Raw genomic sequence first — 24,806 nt, 5'->3', positions numbered from 1 at the left:
GAGCTGGAATTGAAACTGGATGCACTCAGGATTATCTGAGATGATTATAGTATCATAAATATGAATTTTAGTCAGGTTGTCATACCTAATGGATAGGCAGAGTGTAGTTGGGGTACCACCAGTAAAGGAAAATGGAGTAGATAGGTAGTGCAGGGTTTCTCGGTGGCCATTTCCCTTGAAAATAAAATAACATTTTAGGTACTGATAGGGGAATTCCTGCTCAGGAGAAGGCAATGGTGCCTGTGGCATCAAGATTAGCTCTGAGGCTCAGGGGCAAAGGGTGAAGACAGACAGGACTTTAATGAGTTGGGCAGAGATGTAGGAATAATAGGTTTGTCATAGTTTAGGATATTTACCTTTCCTAGCATACACTGTGAAGGCTTAGATGGGTGCAATTGTTAATCCTTACCTATCAGATTTTTTGCACTGAAAAAATGCAATTTAATCCACCAATCATTCACTCACTCCCTGCTATTCTGCTGCCTGGCTTATCTATTCAACTTGCTGTCACTGACTTCATCAGTTTACTTAGGCAGTATGCACCTGGTGGCCACTTTATCAGGAACCTCCAGCACCTAACAACGTGGCTACGGAGTGTATGTTCGTGGTCTTCTGGTGTTATAGCCCATCCACTTCATGGTTCGATGTGCTGTGCATTCAAAGATACTCTTGGGCACATCACTATTGTAATGCAAGGTTATCTGAGGAACAGTCTGGTCGTTCTCCTCTGACCTCTCTCGTTAACAAGGTGTTTTCACCCACAGAACTACTGCTCTTCGGAGTTTTTTTTCTGTTTTTCACACCGTTCTCTGTAAACTGGAGAGGCTGCTGTGTGTGAAAATCACAGGAGATCAGTAGGTTTTTGAGATACTCAAATCATCCTATCTGGCACCAACTGTCATTCCATGGTCAAAATCATTTAGATCACATTTCTTCCCCATTCTGATGTTTGGTGTAAACAGCACGTGAACTACGACTACGTGCCATTAGCCACTGAGTTGCCGCTACACGATTGGCCGATTAGATACTTGCATTAACGGACAGGTGTAACTAATAAAGTGGCCACAGAGTGCATAAAGCACCCTACTAAGGAGAAGGTAAAGTTCAACCTACTCTTGGTGACAGTGGGTGGGAGCACGTTGTGAACAAAATCACCAGAGAGAAGTACCGGTAAGTACCAAGCAGCCCCTGTATTTGACAAAGTGAGATAAAGCAGACATCAGATGGAGACCCTCTCAGAGGAAAGAGGGTCTGCTTGCCCAACACTACACAACCTTCTATCTGCTAAAGATGAAAGAAAAATTCAGGACAATTCAAACAAATCCATATTTACAATGTTTTCTTTGTACTACATGCAACAGTTTCAAATGCCTGGATCTTCCCACCATCACACCCAAAATAAGTGTTCACTTCTGTCATATTTGTGCAATGGGATGTTGATTCGGTTCATGCATATGTAGACAATCAGTTTGCCTGTTTCCTCGTCTGTCTGGACTGCATTTTACAGTGCTGAGCTGCATTTTAAATTTAATCTTCAATGCATATTCGAATCTGAAAGCCAGTGGCTGAAGTCAGTTAAAATTAATTACTACATGTGCTAACTCTAAAAATTGTTCTAACAGGGTCCCATGACCACAGTTCTATTAGTTTTTAAATCCTCATGGAAACTGATCTGCAGGTTCAAGTTCTAAGTTGTGGCAGGGTGAATTTTATTGGGCTGACACAGGCGCTTGTGAAGTTGAATGGAGTAGATTGTTTGCAGGCAAAGGGACCACAGGTAAGTACTAAACTAAAGTTAGCCAAAGGAGCTTCTTGGTCAGCATGGAGTGGGTGTGTGTACTTATTTTAATTTTGGTCTTTAATACTGGTCCTTCTGCTTGTTTGCTGTTGCAAGCAGCAACAGAAAGGAGCCTACAGCAACCCAGACAGGCAATAATCATCTTATGCCAACTATGATTACCATTTCCTTAACCTTCTGGCTTTCCTGGCATATTTCCCAAAGGCCCCTCCCTTAGTTAGCGTTGCAATGGACATTGCACCCAAACTTGCCTAAACTTGGAAAAAATTAGGAGTGGTACTATGGATCCTTCGGTTAAATTTGAAGAAACTTGGAGGCCATTTATTCAATATTTTCATATGATGTAAGTTGACTCTTTCTGAATCCTTTGTAGTAATTTTTTGTTCATGTAGAGAGGAGCAGAGTTAAGGACAAATAATAATTTTAGCGGGTGTAATATGTCAACCCAAGCTTTGTTAGTTTTTTTTTTAGTTTAGTTGTTTCTTTTAGTTAAGGTTTTTTTTTCTCTCTTTATAAAATATCTTTTTTCATGGTCAGTTATTTGAGATTGGGAGGCTAAACTATATTTGTTACTTGGAATCTGTGCTTGTACATGGTAACTGTTATTATTGTAATCCCGATCTCTATGTGTCATTACTATTATTGTTATGTTCATTAATTTTGAAATTTAATAAAAAGATTGAAAAAGAAAGAAAGACATTGCACCCTAGCTGTCTACGTGATACTCAAGCCAGGATACTACAATATGAGAAAAATCTGATGCCCATGTAGTACGCTCCCCCTCTCCAATCAGCTGATGAATGCAAAGACCAATACATTTCCCCACCAGCAGCATCACAGGAGTTGCCAGTCAGCATTGAACTCAACATAGGACTGCCTTAGCGACTCCAGCTCCAGATTTTTCCTTGAGTTATACTTCCAAAGCCTTCCCCATGAGTAGGTATAGCATCAAGGTGCTGGAGGTTTGACCTCAGAGTGTTTCTTCTTCTGGATGAGTTGCCAACCACGACTGATGAGCTCCATCTGCCCAAAGCGACCAGATTTAAGGCACCAGTATCCCGCATTTACCCCTTCTCCAGTCAGTAGGAACGGTTCTGCCAGGCTTAGCAACTAAGCCACGTGAAGAAGGCCATGGTTGTCAGAGGCTATCTGAGGCACACTCCATTGTGAGCATTTAGGGTAGTGGCAGCTTCTCCCCACTACCTCCCCTGGCTATGATAACATTAAGGAACCAATTTTGCCGTATGAATATTGATCTTTGTATATTGATTGTATTGAACCCAAGGTGGTGTAATTTTTTGCTCCTGTCGACACAGCCAGGAAGAATGGGTTTCTTTCAGGTTCTGTTGAACTGCCACAATTTACTTCACCAGATACAGACTGCATTGAAAGAGTAAGTCATAGTTATCATTTAATTTTCAAAACGAATCATGTTCCAACGTAGTTCTTAATTCTATTTTACATTAACCATGACCTGCAGCAGGAAACTCAGAAGAGTTAATGCCTGATTATATTAAAGCTGCTGCTCAAACAGAGTTATTGGCCTGATTTTGTATGATCATTATATAGCACAGCCCTGATAGAAGCCACTTGACCTACCAAGTCTGCCCTAACTCTCCCAAGAACAATTATAAATAAACTACTTGCGTTTCCCGTACATCCGTGCCCACCCCATCTTCCCGCCACCTTAATAGTGATAGAGTCTCTCTCGTCCTTATCTACCATCCTATCAACCTCCATATCCAATCCACAATCCTCTGCAACTTACGCAGGGATAACTCCCTCCATAATTTCCTTGTCCATTCGTCCCTCTCCACTAATCTCCCTCTCAGCGCTTATCCCTGCAAATGGCCCAAGTACTACACCTGCCAATACACCTCCTCCCGAACCTCCATTCAGGGCCTCAAACAGTCCTTCCAGGCGAGGCAACATTTCACCTGTGACTCTGCTATTGTGTCTACTCTGTCCGGTGCTCCTGATGCAGCCTCCTCCAAACTGGTGAGACCCATTGTAAACTGGGGGACAGCCTCATCGAGCACCTCCACTCCATCTGCCACAAGCAGGACATCCTGATGGCTGAACATTTTAACTTTCATTCCCATTCCGATTCAGACATGTTGATCCATGGCTTCCTCTTTTCCCAAGATAAGGCCACCCTCAGCGTGGAGGAGCAACACCTTATATTCCATCTGGGTAGCCTTCAACCTGATGGCATGATTATCAATTTCTCCTTCCTGTGAGCAAAGCCTTCCACCCCGCCACACCCTAATCTTTCACTTCTTCTCGCCTGCCTATTACTTCCCCCTGGGTCCTCTCCTCCTTCCCTTTCTCCTATAGTTCACTCTTCTCTCCTGTCAGACTCTTCTTTCTCCAACCCTTGACGTTTCCCACCCACCTGGTTTCACCTATCATCTTCCAGCTAGCCTCTTTTTCCTCCTCTCAATTCTTTATTCTGGCATCTCCCCCTTCTTTCTCAGTCCTGAAGAAGTTCGTCGGCCCAAAACATCAACTGTTTATGCTTTTCTATAGATATTGCTGACCTGCTCAGTTCATCCAGTGTTCTGCATGTGTTGTCTTGGATTTCCAACATCTGCAGACTTCCTTGAGTTTGTGATTTAGACAGATACATAAATTGAAAAGGTTTAATGTGACATGAGCCAAATGCAGGTAAATATGCTTGATCAACTAGGCAACTTGGTCAGTATGGACGAGTTGGGACAAAGAGCCAGTTTCCTCACTTTATTTAACATAATATCCATTGTATCTAAATAAAATTCTGGAATAAGGAATAACTTGCTAAGTTTCTTTTTGATGCGGGAGTTTAGTTAAGTATGGGAACAATCTGTATGAATGAAATCGTGGTTAAGCAGTCCATGTATGCAGCTCCCCAAACAACAAAGGTAACCATGTTCCTCATCACTACCCAATACCAAATGATAAATTACTTTGTACATTTTGCACATTTTGCCAGCATCCAAACCACCAGGGTAGAGTTGACTAAGCTGTCTCTTCCCCTTCAGGAAAGTGAAGTACTGTCAGTGATAGGGTTCTGCGATCTCCCACTCAAAGGTCTTGTACTCTGAGTAGTGAAGCAAGCTTCCAGGAGGAGTTTTTCCCCTTTGAATGTTGTTTTCTGTGCACAAAAGAGATAAGGGAGTATATTGCAGCTGCGCACAGGAATGTCAACCTTGATAACAACCCTTCTGTTGATGGGGGCTCTCACTTCAAACCCTTCATCTGCTAATCTCTGGGCTGTCAAAAGTGATAAACCCTTTTAGCAGAAGAGATGAAATTTGACTGGTATGATTATCATAAAAAAAAATCACAGGATGTTTTCATTCCTCTTTCCTCACAGTTCAGGACAAATGGCAAATGTTTACTGTAAAGTGAGCGTATAGTTATGAAGATCTTTGTAAATGATCAGAGATATAGTAATTGTTTCAAAGGTGGCTGGCGTGCTTTGTTTTTGTGGTATTCAAGGAAAAGTCTTTGATCCATAAAACTTGCAAGCATTGTTCAGATCTTGTGTTATTGGAGCAATGTCATTCAGGTGACAGAGTGAAGAATGTATTTATACGAGGTATTATGACCTCCAGCAACTCTAACTCGATGAAGTAGATTTGAAATGCAGTTGCTAAGCCATGTTACACACTGGCATGGGACAGCTAATCTGGTTCATGGTGGTGGTTGTAAAAAGAATTTGCCTTATCACAACAAAAACTCTTTAAATGGTGCAGCTAAAATTTAAACTGGATGTGTGTACTGTATATGAATGGCATTGTGACTTGTTGAAGGGTCAGCAGTTTGTACATTGGTCTCTCCCTCAATTATTCAGGGGAATTGAAAATTGAATTCCATGCTTGGATTAGGATGGAGGTTTGAGTGCCAGGCTCTCTGACTTGAACTCAAGGTGACAGCTTTGAACAGGTCAACACTGGACAAATTCTGTAACTCACTCTTCAGCTATGTTCCCAAAGCTAAGAAAAATAAGGTGAAAAAATGGTAAACAGTGTCTGTAAAGTAGTTGATGCCTGTAAACATATACTAATGTAGTCAGGTTAATTAGCAATATTTGATTAATTAGTGAACAAAATGACATTTTTGCAGAAAGAAGAGTTGAAATTGATGGTTGTGTTGTTAATTCTCATTCATCTGTTCATTAACTCCAAGCTATGATAGGAAGGATCAGTCTGCAGTTTGATCCAAGGAAAATGACTTTTGCCTTGACTTTCCCAGGAGAATGCACCTTTTTATTATCGCAAAGGCAGATAAACTTCTGAGAATGCCTTTTTTTTAGCATTTTTAATCATTTTTTGTTTTAAATATTTACATGAAGTTTAATAGTTTTTATATCTCTGAATAGCAGAGTATTTTCAAAACCGAGATCAATGACAAACCTGCCAGAGTGAAGCTGTAGCTATGGTCAAGCTGCAGACCCAGCCTTGGGGAGGGTCTGGATGTATCAGTGCAGGACCTGCCAGATGCAGAAATCTCATGCCAACAAGTGAATTTAGAAAACCAAGCCCTGCTGCTGGATTTCCTTCATGTGAGGTACAGTGGCAGGACCCAAACTTATTGGTGATTCCCAGCATTTATCCTGGAGAATTACTTGGCATTCTGTAAGAGCTGCACCTCATTGGAACTCAGACTCTCTTCTTAAGTCAAAGGGGAATACACAGCTTTAATGTGAGGAATCAAAAGGAAATGTAGGTTACATTTTGTTAAATTGCTTGGAGTTAATCAAATCAACTCAAGTTTACTGTTGTGTGCACCAGTACAATGAGGTACAGATACAATGAAAAACATGTTCACAGTGAGATCACAGGCATGTGAATACAGATTGCACACAGTTGCAAACTGTCCATAAATTATACAGGAAGTGAGAGAGAAAACAAAAGCTCTCCACTAATGTCTTGTTTATGCAAAACAAAAGACAACCAGAGGCAAGTCCGTAGTGGGCAAATAATTTAACATTTTGTTTGGGGATTTCGTTTAGCAATTTATTTTTTAACATTTTATTGTATTATTATTTTAAATGCATGTCAAATTTAGAGTTGCTGTTCACACGAAAAATGCTGGTGAACACAGCAGGCCAGGCAGCGTCTATAGGAAGAGGTACAGTCGATGTTTTGGGCCACGACCCTTTGTCAGGACTAACTGAAACAAGAGTTGGTAAGAGTTAAAGATGCTGTTGATAAATTTTACGTCCTACAGATCTGAAAGGAGGGCTTTTGCCCATTGTCAAATCTTTTGTGGGTGTTTCGGTGGTGGGACCTCCTCAGCAGGCCACTGATAACCTATCACCAGCAATCACACTGTTACATTCCAGTATGTTTTACATCCCCAAGCACAGCCCTCATCTATGGACCAGGTAGATATCGGCATAGGACACAGCTCCATTTCTGGGAGACTTGGCCAAAAACACACTCCTGAGGGTAGTGTTCATAAGAGATCTGATAGCAGCAACTCTACAGAATAGTAGATGGAAGCAGAGTTATTCCAAAATAAAAACTGGAAGTGCTGCACATACCTAGCTGGTCTGTCATCACTTAGCAAAAGTTAACATTTTGTCTTGATATCTTCTGGCATAATTGATTATTGAGTACTTTCTTTGCTGGTCCTGCTGTGAATTTCTGCTCCCATGCTGATCTAAGTTGGGTTTGATACTTTCTATCTTCATTTCTAATTTCTGGCAACAAGCTGTATTTTTTCATGAAACCTACTGTACAAAGGTTAAAAGTTATGCCATTTATTTTTAGCATAACATTTCATCAGAGCTGGGAAAGGCTTGCAATAGCGAGAATGTTAATTTACAGTTCAAATCCTGTCTTTGAGGACATAATGAGTGCAGTGGATAGAGGGGAAGAGGTGGATGTCGTATACTTGGATTTCCAGAAGGCATTCGATAAGGTGCTGCACAAGAGACTTATAAATAAGATACGGATGCATGGAGTCAGAGGAAGTGTATTGGCATGGATAGTGGATTGGTTAACCAATAGAAGGCAGAGAGTTGGTATAAATGGGTGTTTCTCCAGTTGGCAGTTAGTGGTGAGTGGGGTGCCGCAGGGGTTGATGCTGGGCCCGCAGCTGTTTACTATTTACATTGATGATTTGGAAGAGGGGACTGAGTGTAGCGGAGCAAAGTTTGCTAATGACACTAAATTGAGTGGAAAAGCAAATTGTACAGAGGATGTGGAGAGTCTGCAGAGGGATAAAGATAGGGTAAGTGAGTGGGCCAAGGTTTGGCAAATGGAATACAATGTTGGTAAATGCAATATCATCCATTTTGGAAGGAATAATAGAAGAGCAGCTTATTAATTAAATGGTGAAAGATTGCAGCATGCTGTTGTGCAGAGGGACTTGGGAGTACTTGTTCATGAATCGCAAAAGTTGGCTTGCAGGTACAACAGGTTATTAAGAAGGCAAACGGAATGTTGGCCTTCATTGCTAGAGGGATTGAATTCAAGAGCAGGGAGGTCATGCTGCAGCTATACAGAGTACTGGTGAGACCGTACCTGGAGTACTGTGTGTTGTTCTGGTCTCCATACTTGAGGAAGGATATACTGGCTTTGGAGGCAGTGCAGAGGAGGTTCACCAGGTTGATTCCAGGGATGAAGGGGTTAACCTATGAGGAGAGTTTGAGTCACCTGGGACTATACTCTCTGGTGTTCAGAAGAATGAAAGGGGATCTTCTAGAAACAAACAAAATTTTGAAAAGGACAGATAAGATAGAAGTAGGAAAGTTGTTTCCATTGGTCGGTGAGACTAGAACTAGGGGACATTGCCTCAAGATTCAGGGGAGAAGATTTAGGACAGAGATGAGGAGAAACTGTTTTTCCCAGAGAGTGGTGAATCTGTGGAATTCTCTGCCCAGGGAAGCAGTTGAGGCTTCTTCACTAAATAAATTTAAGATACAGTTAGGTAGATTTTTACATAGTAGGGGAATTAAGGGTTATGGGGAAAAGGCAGGTAAATGGAGCTGAGTTTACAGACAGATCAGCCATGATCTTATTGAATGGCAGGGCAGGCCTGATGGGCCGGATGGCCTACTCCTGCTTCTATTTCTTATGTTCTTCTGTTCTTATGTTCCTCTTTCCTCATTTGATCACTTGTCCATGTTCAACCTTGCTTACAGTGGATCTGTCTTCCTCAGAGTTCAGACATGTGCACAAGGTATGACACACACTGGGATTTACTTCTGACTGTCCAAGAACACTCATAACAGCCCTGAATAATACTTGATAAAAATCAACAGTTAGCTGATGAAATGACAGTTTTCATAGTATGCCTTTCAGATAGTGATTCTCTGGAATTCACTGCCCCTGAGGTGGTGAAGGCCTCAGTTCATTAGGTTTATTTGTGTACATGATTTATGTCTGGGCTGAAATGGCTGCCACAAGGGGGCACAGGTTTAAGGTGCTTGTGAATAGGTACAGAGGAGATGTCAGGGGTAAGTTTTTTACGCAGAGAGTGGCGAGTGCATGGAATGGTGGTGGAGGCGGATACGATAGGGTCTTATAAGAGACTTTTGGATAGGTACATGGAGCTTAGAAAAATAGAGGGCTATGGATAACCCTAGTAATTTCTAAGGTAGGGGCATGTTCAGCACAACTTTGTGGGCCAAAGGGCCTGTATTGTGCTGTATGTTTTCTATGTTTCTATGTTTCCATATGAAAGTATCAGTAGGATGACAAACTCTGCTGGGCTTCATATTTGTGGAACACTAAATGATAGCTGAATTATTCAAGCTGAACCTTCTTTCCTATATCTCCACACTAACATATGCAATCAAAGGTATGCATTGAACACAGTGGTTCACAAATGTTTTTGGCTCCCAGACCACATCCCCAGTGCTCCCCACTCCCCTTCTGGCCATTACATTAAAAAGGATAAAGAATTTTGATTTTTGATGCACAGTGAAAGAAAATAGGAACTACAAATTCAGAGCAGTGACAAGTATTGAATTAAATTGACTTTATTTCTTACTGCCTTCACATACATGAGGAGTAAAAATCTTTATGTTACGTCTCCATCTGAATGTGCAATATGCAAATTATAGTAATTTGTAATAAAAAGTATGTACAACAGAACAGTCAACACAGCTTAGAAATACAGTTGTATCAGCGTGAGTTGATCAGTCTGATGGCCTGGTGGAAGAAGCTGTCCCGGAGCCTGTTGGTCCTGGCTTTTATGCTGCTTTACCATTTCCTGGATGGCAGCAGCTGGAACAGTTTGTGGTTGGGGTGACTCAGGTCCCCAATGATCCTTTGGGCCCTTTTTATGCACCTGTCGCTATATATGTCCTGAATAGTGGGAAGTTCACACCCACAGATACGCTGGGCTGTCTGCTCCATCTCTATAGAGTCCTGTGATTGAGGGAATTACAGATCCCATACCAGGCAGTGATGCAGCCAGTCAGGATGCTCTCATTAGCATTTGAAGACTCATGCCAAACTTCTTCAAGCATCTGAGGTGAAAGGTGCGCTGTTGTGTCTTTTTCACCACACAGCCGGTACACAGCTGGTACTTACAGACCAAGTGAGGTCTTCGGTGATGTGTATACCAAGGAACTTAAAGCTGTTCACCCTCTCAACCCCAGATCCATTGATGTCAATAGGGGTTAGCCTGCCTCCATTCCTCCTGAAGTCCACAACCAGCTCTTCAGTAATTGCAAAAATTATTCAAATCGATCCAATGCTACCAAAATATTTCTTTATTTAAATACCATAAAACTAATTTTCATCAGCAATTTTAGAGCTAACTATTCACTACTTCATTGCTTTTTCACCTTTCAATGAGATAGATGGGCTTGATGCAGTGATGTCAACTTCTCAACATCAGACTATCTCCTCTCTCTCCGATCCACAAAATGTCGCTGCTACTTTGCTCGATCCCTCAATGTGTTACCGTGGTTACTGTGGTCCTTCACGTCTCCATGTAATCTCACTAAATTGACACTTGTAGTTTCCTCCTGTACACTTGCAATTTCTGTTGCTTTTTGTTCTTCCACTGCCCTCCTCACACTGATGTCTGCCCACTCATTCCCTTTGAGCTCCTTACTCTCTCCTTTCTGGTGAGCCTTTACTTTAATCACTGCTACCCCCTTCTAACAGCTCCTGACGGTGTTTGACCCCTCCACTTGGGACCCCCTGACATGATTCCTACACATCACCCTGTCTCTTCTTCCCTCTGTGGGCCATGTTAGCTGCTCTGTGGGTCACACACGTTAACTGTCTCTGTCTTGTCCATGTTATTTCTCCCTTTCCTGAGCCTATGATTGCACAGAGTGTCTATCCCCAGGATATTACCTTGATTGTTAAGGCACACCCAGAAATCTACAGGAATATGCACTCCCTCAATCTCCAGTAACTGGGGATGACTTCTCTCCGTCCTCATTGTTTTACCTCCTGCACCTCCCCAGTCATGAGCAAGGGTAGATCAGTTATCGATACTGATGACCCCGTATTCATTAACATTTCACATTGCTGGCCCCCCAGTAAGCCTCTTGTGTACATCCATGGATGACCACCACTGGCAATAGAGGCTGCCGTCAGCCGTTTCTCTGACCTCACCAGCTCTATAATCTGGTCAGCGGTCAAATCGGAAAGAGAGAGCACTGCTGTGGATTTTGCCGCCTTTAGTAAGGGGTTGTCACATTTTCCTCTCTTTTCAGGACACTGCCTCCAACCATGGCCCGAGAAGCTGCAGCTGTAACAAATCATCTCCTTTCCCCTCCCTGGCCTATTCCAGCAGTTCCTTGCTACATGCCCCAGTTGCTGGCACACAAAGTTCTCTGTGACATCACAGCAGCTAAATTCACTTCAGCCACTTTCCCACTTCTGTTCCCCCTCCTCTGGTCTATGTCACTGGCCCATGGTGCTATCACAGAGAAGGTCAGTCCCACTACCATCCCCAAATATAAATCTTCCTGCTGGGCTGAGCTCAGGCCTTCCTTCAGCATTTTCAGGAAGACTGTCATCGCTCTCTGGATAATCCAGCTCAGAATACTCCTCATACACTCGATATATACGTTCTGCATAATCCACGGCAAACTCAGCAACTCTCTAAATTATTGACATTGTTGTTCCCCAGTTACTCTCACCTCTCTCCAGTTGCTCCCTCACTTCCCCCTCAAAGAAGCGATATCTTTCTTCATTGCTGGCATTCCCAATAGTTGCTCATGTACCATCCTGCACCCCCTAGGCCATATTGTCCCACATATTCCTCGGGCACTTTGCTTTTACTAACACATGTTTATCTTCAGAGTGCATCTGGCGAATTTCAATCATTTCCTAAAGTTTGTGCCAGAATTCTGCATACCCGCAGGCGACCTTAAGTGAGAGCAACTCTGACAAAATATTTTGCTTCTACCCAGGGTGAACGGCTTATAGATGTTTGTAATCATGGTCAAGGGCTGGCTCGTGTCATCAGGGTTCTCAACCTGATAAATGTAAGCTCAATCAATGTCATCCCAAGAGATATATCTAGGGATAACATCTCCTTCAAATATCTCTACATTATGCCAAATGTAAATAATCAATAAAAATTAAACAGTACACACTTAAAACCATGAAGTATGTACTCTGCAATCTGCCACTCACGTGCGTCTGAACTCAAAATGCCTGGTGTGTTCCTTTATATTTAAAACTGTTACATCAAGGCTACAAACTTATTCTTAAAAAGCACACCAACAAACTTGCAGGGGTAACTGCTACTATATCCTTATGTTACGTACCCCGTAACTAGGTTGCCAAACCAGCAGAAATGGACCACTCGTTGGAGTCTGGATTACTAGAAACTAATAAAGTTTTATTAAAGAAATAAGTAACATGGTACTCTAATCGTAAGGATATAAACGCAACAGGTTAGCGATGATAAAACACACGTACACAGAACTAAGGTAATAGGAATCAACCAAGCTCTATCGCAGTCTAGGGGTAAAATGATCAGTCTTAAGTGATGCAGAGTTCAGTTCAGCTTAGTACAGTTCGCAGTAATTGCTGTTGTGCTGTTGGAGAGAGAGAGAGAGAGATGCAAATTTGACTCAGGCAGACCTTTGAGGTTCTTCGCAGTTGGTTTCGGGTGGACCCTTTTATGTCTTCTATCCCGCTGTGGTCACCGACTGTGACCCCTCCGTTCCGGATATGACCATTCTTCCGTGGTGAACCAGGCACCCAGGCAAGGGCAGACACACACACCAGGTTCCCACCGATTGTACCTTTACACCCTGTGTGTCTATGGTCGGTTCCTGCGAACTGGACCTCCAAACTCCCACCAACTTGTGGGGGCACACCGCTCTTCCAGGGTCTCGTTATCTCATGATCTCATGGTGTCTGCCTTGCCTTAGTGAACCTGTTCTTTTTATCCCCCTGCTGGGGTATCGCCTGTCCGTCAAACTTCAAACAGTTCAGGTTCAAAGCAACTGGTCTGTCAATATTCTGAATTGTGTTTCTTTTCCATTATCTCTCTCTCCTCTCTCATTAACATTTTGAACGTTTCTCCATTGTCTCCCTTATCTCTCTCATCGTCTGATAACTTGGTTTGTCGTCACAGTTCCCAAATCAGTTTCCACTGGCATCCCGAATTGTCGGTAACCACCCTTCTCAACTACAGGCCCTGTCTCACCAAATTAACATAAAAATGTGTAGTCTCTTACCTGAATCTACGTGCACGAACACACCATACTACTTTTAATCTACCAGTTCATCTCTCCGCTGAGTTTGTGATAACTTATGATGCTGTACTCACTGACCCAAACAGATCCAAATGTAAGTGCTAATTTAAAAAATACTCACCCACCTAGTCTGCTGAGATCGCTGGCCACACGATGGGTCTGAAAGATATCCTGGACGACCCCCAAATGTTGTCACATGAACAAAGTCACTAGAGAGACGCTGAAGCTGGTGGGTATGGAAGTGTTTTATTCAACATATTGAGACACTCTTGGAGGAAGAGGCCTCCCGACCCAACATTACATGACATTTTCATAAGCTAAAGATCAAGGGAACAGCAGGGCAATTCTAGAGTTACAATGTATCTACAATGCTTCCTTTGAATTACATACAATTTTCACACTCCTCCTTCTTCACACCCACACTCCAGACACACTGACTCCAGGCTGAATTCATGCATCTGTAGGCATCTGAGGTCTAATTGTTCTGAGCTACATTTTAAATTAAATCTGCAATTCGCATTCAAATCTAAAGACTGGTTGCTGGTGAAATTAATATTTGCTCTATACCCTAACTCCAGAACTCACCCTAACGCCGGAGATAACACAGTTTCTTCAGTCCGGATTTCTTGTGATATGCCAAATACAGAAGTGTCACATTGCTTTTCAACAACTACAACATAATTTCCCTGACTGATCACCCCTCTATATCTGAGACCATAGTGTATATATTGTAATGCATTGCTGCCTATAGCTTCCACAGCTGGCATGCGCTTTGCACAGTGTATCTCAGTATTGCAGCCCCACAGTGCCAGAGTTTGATTCAGAGATCAGGGATGTTGTCTGTGCAGAGCTTGCACATTCCCTGTGCCTGACTTCCTTCCAAATTACTCCCAGCCCTATTCACAGCCCCTGTACTCCTTTCCACACTATCTTCACAGCCACATAGAGAACAGAGGGCCATTAGAGCACAACCACTTCAGGTGATTCTATCCAAAAACAAGAAGTATCTGGTTGAGCACTTGAACCATCAAGGTCAAAAAGGTGTAGGGGGCCCATTTGTGGTAAACGGGAACTTGATGGACATGGTGGGTACCTGATGAATATTTGAAGGTAGCCTGAAGGACCAAGAGCAATGTCCACACTTCATCTCCAATATAAATATAAATATTGCGGCACCGAGGTAGTGTGGCGGTTAGCGCTGTGTTATAACAGCTCGGGGGTGTCCCGGAGTTCAGAGTTCAATTCTGGTGCCATTCCGTAAGGAGTCTCTGTACGTCCTCCACACGGAATGCATGGGTTTTCTCTGAGTCCCCCGGTTTCTTCCCACAGTCCAAAGATGTACCAGATGGGGGAATTGGTCATTGTACATTGTCCCATGATTAGGTTAGAGTTAACTCGGCTTGTTCGGGGTTGCAGGGCAGCATGGCTCGAAGGGCCGGAATGGCCTACTCCACACTAAATCTCAAAATAAAATAAACACATTACTACAGCTAGCCTCTTTCTGTCACTCTCTCCAGTATTCTGTCTGCAAATGTATAATCTTCTAACAGTGAATACATCTTGAGTGGTATGAATTTAAAAATTACACATCCCTCAGAATTCATGGAATATAACTTTAAATACCCTCTCTCACTCTCCCTTACCCTTATATCAGCAAAGATCTGATGCAATTGTACAATTCAGGCTGACAACTTTCCAGCATCTTTTCAGGCTGTTATTTTCATAAAAATAGAGTTCTAAGAAACCAAACCAAGAATAAGGCACATTCTTGAAATTGGGACAAATATGTAATAAATCTGGATGACTGATAAAAGATCTTAAACATCAACGGTCTATATTAAAACTGAAAATATTTGGCAAGTTTGAAAACATTTTTAAGAGGTTTCTGTTAAATTCTGAAGGTAATAAAAACACAGTCTTTGTTGTTCTAGATGTAATTTAGTAGGCCTTTGGCTTGAATCAATTCGGCAGCAGGTTTTGCAAGAGGAGCAAGGCAGCTGTCCTGTCAAAGAAAAGAGGTTGCTGTCTGGCTCAATATGTTTGCAGTTAAAGCAAGGAGTGAGGAAACACTTCACTCTGCTGTATGTTAACCTCTGTGGTCTGCTGCAGCAGGGGGTAATAAAATACTGTGGCTGGGCCTTTGTTCTGATGTACCTAGGGCAGACACCTTGGCACCACATGCTTTTGATGTAATAACGCACATATGTGCAAGTTTATATATGTGTTGAAGGAACACAAGGGGGTGAAGGAAGTGGGGAATTGGTGTGGAGGCTTGGGAAGGGATACCATGAAGTGCAACAGGTCTGTGAAAGGTATAGTTGAGGACTAATATGATAGTATTCCTTAAGGTGTATCAGGCTGTATGTGTCAATATATTTGGACCAACATTCTGTGGAAGAGCTGCTGCTGCATTACAATGCTTAATAAGAAACAGAAGATGACGTACGTGTAAGAGAAAAGCATTTAGGAAACTACTGGGTGCTATTTTCTGCCAACCCATTGGTCTAACACCATACGTAACAGGTCAGCGTCAGAAAATGAATGCAGCATCCAATCTGACTCCTGCTAATTCCTGGCCCATAACCACTCAAGGTATATGGAAAATTGACAGTTGAATGTTTATAGACTAAAGTAGTGCCTTGTACCCTGTGCAATTAATTTAGGCAGATTGATGTCCCTTAGGATGAAGGGTGATCTGATCTAGAATTGGATCTACTGCAGGGGCAGGTCAATTAGATATAGAGCAATGGGCACCAGGTCTCTGGAGAAAATATCATTAACATCCTTGAACTGAGATAATGGGCAGGACAGGACCCTACAGTCATCTGCAGAGAGAGTTTCAAACTATAATTAGCCAGCATGAGGGCACAGAAACATAGCAAGAAGGAAAAGAAAAAACAAGAAAGAGCAATGAGGCACAGAAAGTTTGCAGAGTAGGCTACTTCACCCTTTGCACCTGCCCCACCATTCGTGTTCAATTCTATCTCAGGCCTCTCTGCATTAAAATCCTCATCTTCTAAAAAATAATCAACCAGCACTTTAATTACTTATAAAGAACTAGCCTCCATCATTTCGATCCCTTCTTTCTAAACAGTTGTAGGTTGTCCCACGGAGCACTTAGCTAATGGTAGGGGTCCATGGCATAAGAGAGGTTGAGAACTCCTCCACCAGAGGAAGTATCCTCTCCACATCCATCCTGTCAAATCCCTTGAGGATAAACCTGTCAGGCATGTTTCTTGAGTGCCTGGCATTGGCTGTTGGTGGTCATTTATCATCTGTGCGTTTGAAGTTCACGGGGAGCTCAGGGTTCCCACCGAAGAGGCTGGACAGGGTACCACACAAATGCGGCATTACAATTGTTGAACTTTCAGAAGTCAGAATCCTGGTGCACCCACATTTCCATAACCCACGCTCTTCTCAGCAGGTTGTATAGGAGATGAATTCCCTTTCCATAAGCATAGGATATTTGTTACATTCTGTGTATTTGCGGAAGTAACAAATGCTGAAATATGTATTTGGAGAGAATGATCTGTTGGGACCTTTCAGGTTTAATAACCTTCACCCAAGAGGTAAAGCATTTAGGGACAGAGAACAGTCGGTGGCCTTCCAACAGGATTTGACAGATCCTTTCCTTAGAATGCATAAGGATTAATAGCTTGATGCATGGTCAGAGACAGGCGTTGAGGCCTGGGTATGTTCAGTCAGAACCCTATGGCTCACTTTCTCCTGTTCTAAGTCTTGCCCGCAACTGTCTTGAACTTAACTCTCTTTGAACAGGAAATTGGAATGTCACCATCCACCCCGAAGGCCACTAATCAGCCCAAACCCACAGTTACCATTGCAGGGACAAGGTCAGTCTTCCAGAGAGTGAATCTGTGAAAAGTATCTAGTCCAGATGGTGTTGTTTCTTGTGAAACACCCAGTTTCCTTGGCTGCATAAGTTTGGGAAAGACAACCTCCGGCCCCGCCAAACATGTGAGATTGGGCGTGCTTGATCCCACCCCAGACCCCGGTTTGTGTGGATGCTGGGTAATTTGCTACCTGTTACAAATTAATGCCACAAAATAACAGACAGAACACTGCATACGATTAAAGGAATTATATTTATCAATCTTAACTGAAGGGTTAGTAAAGAATAACAGGAAGAAAAGGGCTCATTCTAATTAAACAGTCAAATGTACACACATTGGATCTCATCTTGAACTTCTCTGTCACTCGCACGCTGAGCCCTTGGTCAACGTGAAAGCACACACCACCTTCCGAATGTCATTTGCAATCCATCTCGAACCAAACAGGTCTCCCAGTGATTGTATGCTATGACCGGTCCTCCCCAGCATCTTCTCTCTTCATCTCCTCTCAAACAAAAGAAAACCCCAAGCCCAACCTTATTGTCCCTCACCAAGAAAACCTCCTGCTAATTGGATGACACACATTCCACATCATCCCTTATCTTCAACAATAATCCAAAGAGGCTGAAAGCAGAGCAGCAGCTCTTACAGAACTGCAAAATGAAATACCTACAGCATAACAGTAAAGATGTGAACCAGGGCATTACACTTGTGCCCTCAGATCCTGTACAGGTCAGTTGATGGAGATATTTGTAACCTCTCCCTGCTTCAGTCTGAGATTCCCACTGCTTTAAGAAGACCACTATCCCTGATACTAAGAAACACAAGGTAACGTGTCTTAATGACTACGACCCAGTGGCTCTGACATCTACCATCATGGAGTGCTTTGAGACATTAGACATAGCATTTATTAACTCCTATTGCCCAAACAACCTCAACCTACCGCAATTCACTACCACCAGAACAGTTCTACAGTGGATGCCATCTCTCTGGCACTACATTCACCTCTGGAGTATCTGGACAGTAAGGATACTTACATTAGACTATTGTTTATTGAATACAGTACTACAATTCCAAGCAGACTCATCACCAAATTTCAACACCTGAGTGTCAACAACTCTGTCTGCAACTGCGTCCTCAACCTCCTGACCAATAGACCACAGTCAGTAAGGATAGGCAGCAACACCTCCGTCACGGTACTCCACGAGATTACATCCTCAGCCCCCTACTCTACTCCCTGTATATTCTTGACTGCGTGGACAGATTCTGCTCTAACTCCATCTATACGTTTGCAGATGATGCCATTGTAGTGGCCTATATCTCAAATAATGATGAGTCAGAGTAGAAGGAGATAGAGAACTTAGTAACATAGTGTCATAACAACATTCCCCTCAAAATCAGCAAAATAAAAGAGCTGATTGTTGACTTCAAGAAGGGGCACAGTGCACATGTTCCTGTCTTTAGCAATGATGCTGATAATGAGATGGTTGAGAGCTTCAAGTTCCAAGGTGTGAACATCACCACTACATGTTGGCCATAGCCATTCAAGTCTTTCTCCTTTGAGACAGCAGTGGTGAATGAAAATAGTAGTTTAAAAGATGACCCAAGGTATCCTTCAGAAGGGTGAATCTAGAGAAAGCATCTGGCCCAGATGGAGTGCCTGACTGAGTACTGAATATGTGTGCTAATCAATTGGCTCAGGTTTTCCGGACAGCTTCAACCTCTCACTTTGACAGTCTGAGATACCCACCTTCTTCAAGCAGACATCAATCAAACCATGTCTAGGAAGAACATAGTAACCTGCTTCAATGACTATCAACAAGTAGCTCTTATATACGCCTGGTGAAGTCTTTCAGAAGGTTAGTCATGAAGCATATCAGCTCCTGGTAGAAGAATGATCCGTATCTGCTCCAATTTGCCTACCATCACAGTAAGTCAACGGTAGATGCCAATTCATTGGCTTTTCACACAGTTTATTGGAACATTACATTGGAACACTCTTCATTCCTATGCATTCAACATTATCATCCCTTCAAAACTCATCATTAACCTCCAAGGCCTGGACTTGGGTACCTCTCTATGCAAATGGATCACTGGCTGAACTTAGCTTCTACAAATTGCCGACATCTCCTCCACAACCACCATCAGCACAGATGCACCACCAGGCTGTGTGCTCAACCCCCTGCTCTGCTTGCTTTATACTTATGACCATGAGGCTAAGTGCAGCTCTAGTGCCAGATTTAAGTTTGCTGATGACACCACTGCTGTCGGCTGAATCAAAGATGGTGATGAATTGACATATAGGAGTGAGATTAAAAATCTGATTGAGTGATCCCACAATAGCAGCCTCTCACTTAGCATTGTCAAAATCAAAGAGCTGATCATCGACTACAGAGAGAAGAAGCCAGAGGTCCATGGGCAAATTCTTAGTAGCAAAATGGAAGAGGAAAGGGTCAGTGGCTTTAAATGCCTTGGTGATAAGATATTAGAAGATCTGTCCTGGGACCAGCACATAAGGGTTATCACAAAGAAGGCATGACAATGCTTCTACTTTCTTCGAAGTTTACATAGATTTGACATGTCACCAAAAACATTGACAAGCCTTCCATACATGCACAGTGGAGAGCACCCTAACTGGTTGCATCACTGTCTAGTATGGAAACATCAATGCCCAGGAACAGAAAGGACTGCAGGAAGAGTAGAAACAGCCCAGTCCATCACAGGCAAAGCACTTCTCATCACTGAGTACACTTCCATGAAGCTCTGCCACAAGAAAGCAGCATAAATAATGAAAGACCCTCTCTAGCCAGGCCATGCTCATCAGGCAGAAGGTACAGAATCCTTGATCCCACACCATCAGATTCATGAACAATTATTACCCTACAATGCTCAGGCTCCTGAACTAGTGTGGATAATTTCAATCACCTCTACTCTGAACTGATTCTACAACCTACAGACTCATTCTCACGAACTCTATACAACTCATGTTCTCAGCATTATTTTGTTTATTTGCACAATTCTGCGTATTCTGCTTGCCACAGATTGCTGGAGGCCATTGGTATGTGCCTAGTGGGAATGAGATTTGAGAAAAAGCGAGTGGGGGCAGTCAGTACGTTCTGTGCATCGCAGGTCACCAGAGCCATTGGAGAGTGCCTAGCAGGAGTCAGATTTGAAAAAGAGCGAGTAAGGGCAGGAGGGGTACTCTGCTTCCACAGGTTGCTAGGAGCCATTGGAGTGTCCGTAGCAGGAGTGAAATTTGTAAAGTCGCGAGCAGGAGCATTCAGGCCATTCCTGCGCTACAGATAATTAGTCATTCCGCAAGAGCCAATAAAAAGGAGTTAGGTTTAAGCATTGTGAGAGCAGACATTGTGTGAGTGTGACAGTGTTAGAGTCGGGAGTTGAGGCTTTGGCTCAGAGGCTTCTGCGAAGTGAGGCGGAGGCTGCAGGTAGATTTCAGGTAACTTACTTCCTTTCTTCTTGCACACATAGACCAGTGGAAATATCAGGCAGAATAGTGGAATGTATCTCTTGCTGATTGTGGGAAGGCAAGGAGACCTCCAGTGTCGCTGATGACATAACCTGCAAGGAATGCAGCCAGCTGCATCTTCCTACAGACTGAGTTAAGGAATTGGAGCTCAAGCTGCGGATCATTCAATACATTGAGGGATTGATAGACAGACAATGTAGGAAGGTAGTTACACCTAAGGTGTCGAACACAGGTAACTGGGTGACTGCCATGAGGGGGAAAGGAGATAAGTAGCCACTGCATGGCCATTCCCCTCAATAACAACGCTGTATATCCCTTAGATATGGTTAGGGGGATGATCTAACAGAGGAAAGCCACAGCTCTGGCATGGCGTCTGATTCTGTGGCTCAGAAGGGAAGGGGAGAGAAGAGGCGAGCTGTAGTGATAGGGTCAGGGGGTTCTAGACAGGAAGTTCTGTGGATGAGAGCGAGATTTCTGGATGCTATGTTGCCAGACTCAGAGACATCTCAGATTAAGTGCATAGCATTTTTAATTGAGAGGGTGAGCAGCCAGAGGATGTGGTCCAATGACATGGACAGGAAGTGTCACAAGGACCTGCAAAGTCAGTTTAGGAAGTTAGGTGCTAAGTTTAAGAACAGGACTGCCAGGGTTGTGATCTCAGGATTGTACCCTGTGCTCGTGAGGCCAGAAACAGGAAGATAATACAGTTTAATACATGGATAAGGAGATGGTACAGGAAGGAAAGCTTCAGGTTTTTGGACCATTGGTTTCTATTCCAGGGAAGGTGGGAAGGGACAGTTTGCATTTGAGATGCAGCAAGACTAATATCTGTGCGGACAGGTTTGCTAGTGTTGTACCAGTGTTTAGACTAGAGAAAAAGGCGATGGAAACCAAAGTGCCAGAGCAGATAGTGGAGTGACTGTGGGAAAAATTGTTGATAAACCTACATACAAAGACAGGAATGGAAGGTGGGATTAATGTTCTGAGTTGCATCTATTTCAATGTGAGGAGTACTGTAGGAAAGGTAGATGACATTAGAGCATGGATCAGCACGTCGAATTACAACTTTGTGGCCATTAGTAGGACCTGGCTGCAGGAGGGACAGAACTGAGAGCTGAGTGTCCAAGTTTCCATTGTTTTAGACATGGCAGAGAGAGAATGATTAAAAGGGGAGAGGAGGCATCCATAGTCAGGGAAAATATCACAGCAATGCTGAGACAGGACAGACTAAAGAGCTCGTCTACTGAAGCTATATGGATAGAAGCGACAAATAAGAAAGGTATGACCATGTTCATGGAATTATATTACAGATCACCCAAGAGTCAGCAGGATTTAGAGGAGCAAATTTGTAGAGAGTCTGCAGATGGTTGCAAGAAACATAGGTTGGAATAGTAGGCGATTTTAACTTTCCACGTATTGATGCGGAATACCAGACTCTAAAAGGGCTGAATAAGATAGAATTTGTCAAATGTATTCAGGAAAGTTTCCATAATCAATATATAGAGGTTCCAATTAGACAGGGTGTGATACTGGATCTCATATTGAGGATGATTGAAGGTGACTGAAGTGTGTGTAAGGGAAGATCTTGGATCTAGTGATCATAATGCCATTAGTTTCTAAATAATTATGGAGAAGAATAGGTCTGGTGCCCTGGTTGAGATTGTAAGTATGGGAAAGGCCAATTTTTACAGTTTCAGAAAGAATCTGGCAAGTGTGGATTGGGACAGATTGTTTTTTTGCAAAGGTGTATTTGGTAAATGGAAGGCTTCAGAAGTGAAACTTTGAGAGTACAGAGTTTGTATGCCCATGTCAGAATAAAAAGCAAGGTAGTATACTTAGGGAGCCTTGGTTTTTGAGAGATATTGAGGCCCTGGTTAAGAAGGAGGTGCATAGCAGGTATAGGCAGCAAGGAACAAATGTGATACTTGAGGAGTACTGTATAAGAAATGCATGAGAACACTTGAGAGGGAAATCAGAAGGGCTAAAAAAAAGCATGAAGTTGATCTAGCAGACAAGGTGAAGGAGAATCCCAAGGGCTTCTGCAGATATATCAAAAGAAAAAGGATAACAAGGGACAAAATTGGTCATCTTAAAAATCAGAGTGACCATCTATGCATGGAGACAGAAGAGCTGGAGGAGATTTTAAATGGATTTTTTGCATTGTATTTACTCAGGAGATGGGTAGAATTTATAGAAGAATGCAAAATAGCAGTGGGGTCATGGACCACAACCAGATTACAGCAGAGGAAGTGATTGCTGTCCTGAGGCAAGTGAGAGTAGATAAATTCCTAGGGTCTGACAGGGTGTTCCCCTGGAACCTAGTGGAAGTCTAGTGCAGAAATTGCAGAGGCCAGAACAGAGTTGTTTAAAATGTACAGAGCCACAGGTGAGGTGCTGGAGGATTGAAGGATAACTAAAGTTATTACATTGTTTAAGAAAGGCTCTAAGAATAACTTGGGAAATTATAGCTCATTGAGCCTGACATCAGTAGTTGGTAAGTTATTGGGAGAGACCAGATATGTAAGAATTTGGACAGAAAGTGTTTGATTAGGGATAGTCAACATGGGTTTGTACATGGTATGCCATGTCGAACTAATCTAGTGGAGTTTTTTTGAGCAAGTTACCAGGAAAGTTAATGAAAGAAAGGCAGTGGATGTTGTGTACGTGGACCCTAGCAAGGTCTCATATGGGAGGTTGGCCTGGAAGGTTCAGTCACTTGACATTCAGGATGAGATAGCAAATTGGATTAGACAATGGGCTTGCGGGAGAAGCCAGAGAGTGGTAGCAGATGGTTTTCTCTCTGACGGGAGGCCTGTGACTGGTGTCATGCTGCAGGGATTGGTGCTGTGCCTGTGGTTGTTTGTCATCTGAGTGATAATGTGGTAAACTGGATAAGCAAATTTGCAGATGATGCCATGATTGGAAGTGCAGTGGACAGCGAGGAAGACTATCAAAGCTTACAGTGGAATCTAGACCAGCTAGTAAAATGGGCTGTAAAATGGCAGATGGAATTTATTGCGGACAAGTGTGAAGTGTTGCACTTTGAGAGAACAAACCCAAGTTAGGCCTTGCATGGTGAGCAGCAGGGCACTGCGGATTTGGTAAAACAGAAGAATCTGGGAATACAGATCCATAATTCCTTGAAAGTGGCATCACAGGTAAATAGTTCCAAAAAGAGAGTGTTTGGCACCTTAGACTTCATAAATCAAAGTACAGAGTACAAGAGTTGGGATGTTATGTTGACATTGTATAAGGTCTAATTTGGAGTATTGCCTGCCGTTCTGGTCACCTACGTATAGCAAAGATATCATCAATAAAATTGAAAGAGTACAGAGAAAATTTACAAGGATGTTGCTCAGACCTGAGGACCTGAGTTATAGGGAGAGGTTGAACAGGTTCGGACTTAATTCCCTGGAGTGTAGGAGAATGAGGGGAGATTCGATGGATTTATTACAAAATTATGAGGAGTATAGACAGGGTAAATGCAAGCAGGCTTTTTCCACTGAGGTTTTGTAAGACTAGAACTAGAGGTCATGGGTTAAGGGTGAAATGTGAACTTCTTCACTCAGAAGGAACAAGCTGCCAATGGAAGTGGTGGATGTGGGCCTGATTTCATTACTTAAAGGAAATTTGGATAGGTACATAGATGGTATGGAGGACTATGGTCTGGGTGCAGGTCAATGGCACTGGGCAAATTAATAGTTTAGCATGAACTAGATGGGCTGAAGGTCCTATTTCTGTGCGGTAGTGTTATATGACTCAATGTTCTACAACTTGTATCTTGCCCTTTGCTTGTTTGTCAGTTTTTGTCTGTTAATGCATAGTTTTTTGTGAATTCCATTGTATTTATTTTCTTCTGGTAAATACCTGCAAGAAATGGAATCTCAAGGTAGCATATGGGCATCATATGTATATGTATTTTGATAATAAATTCACTTTGAATTTTTAACTTTGAACTGCGTACACTTGAATTTTTCTATTCTACAATACTTTTAAAGA

At 42.7% G+C, this 24,806-nt stretch overlaps 1 long non-coding RNA gene across 1 annotated transcript in view; it reads left to right on the top strand.

Annotated features, from left to right (window-relative positions):
* Nucleotides 1–2,079: 2,079 nt before the first annotated feature.
* LOC134348965 (uncharacterized) overlaps nt 2,080–24,806 on the top strand; it is a 41,611-nt gene continuing 18,884 nt past the window's right edge. Inside the window, exons 1-2 of the long non-coding RNA XR_010018540.1 lie at nt 2,080–2,141; nt 3,115–3,191. This is a non-coding gene — a long non-coding RNA (uncharacterized LOC134348965). The remainder of the gene's footprint in view (nt 2,142–3,114; nt 3,192–24,806) is intronic.

This window comes from Mobula hypostoma, chromosome 7 (assembly GCF_963921235.1).
Source record: "Mobula hypostoma chromosome 7, sMobHyp1.1, whole genome shotgun sequence".
Taxonomy (NCBI): Eukaryota; Metazoa; Chordata; class Chondrichthyes; order Myliobatiformes; family Myliobatidae; genus Mobula; species Mobula hypostoma.
Note: the sequence above shows the minus strand (reverse complement) of the source record. Positions and strands in the feature narration are given on the sequence as shown.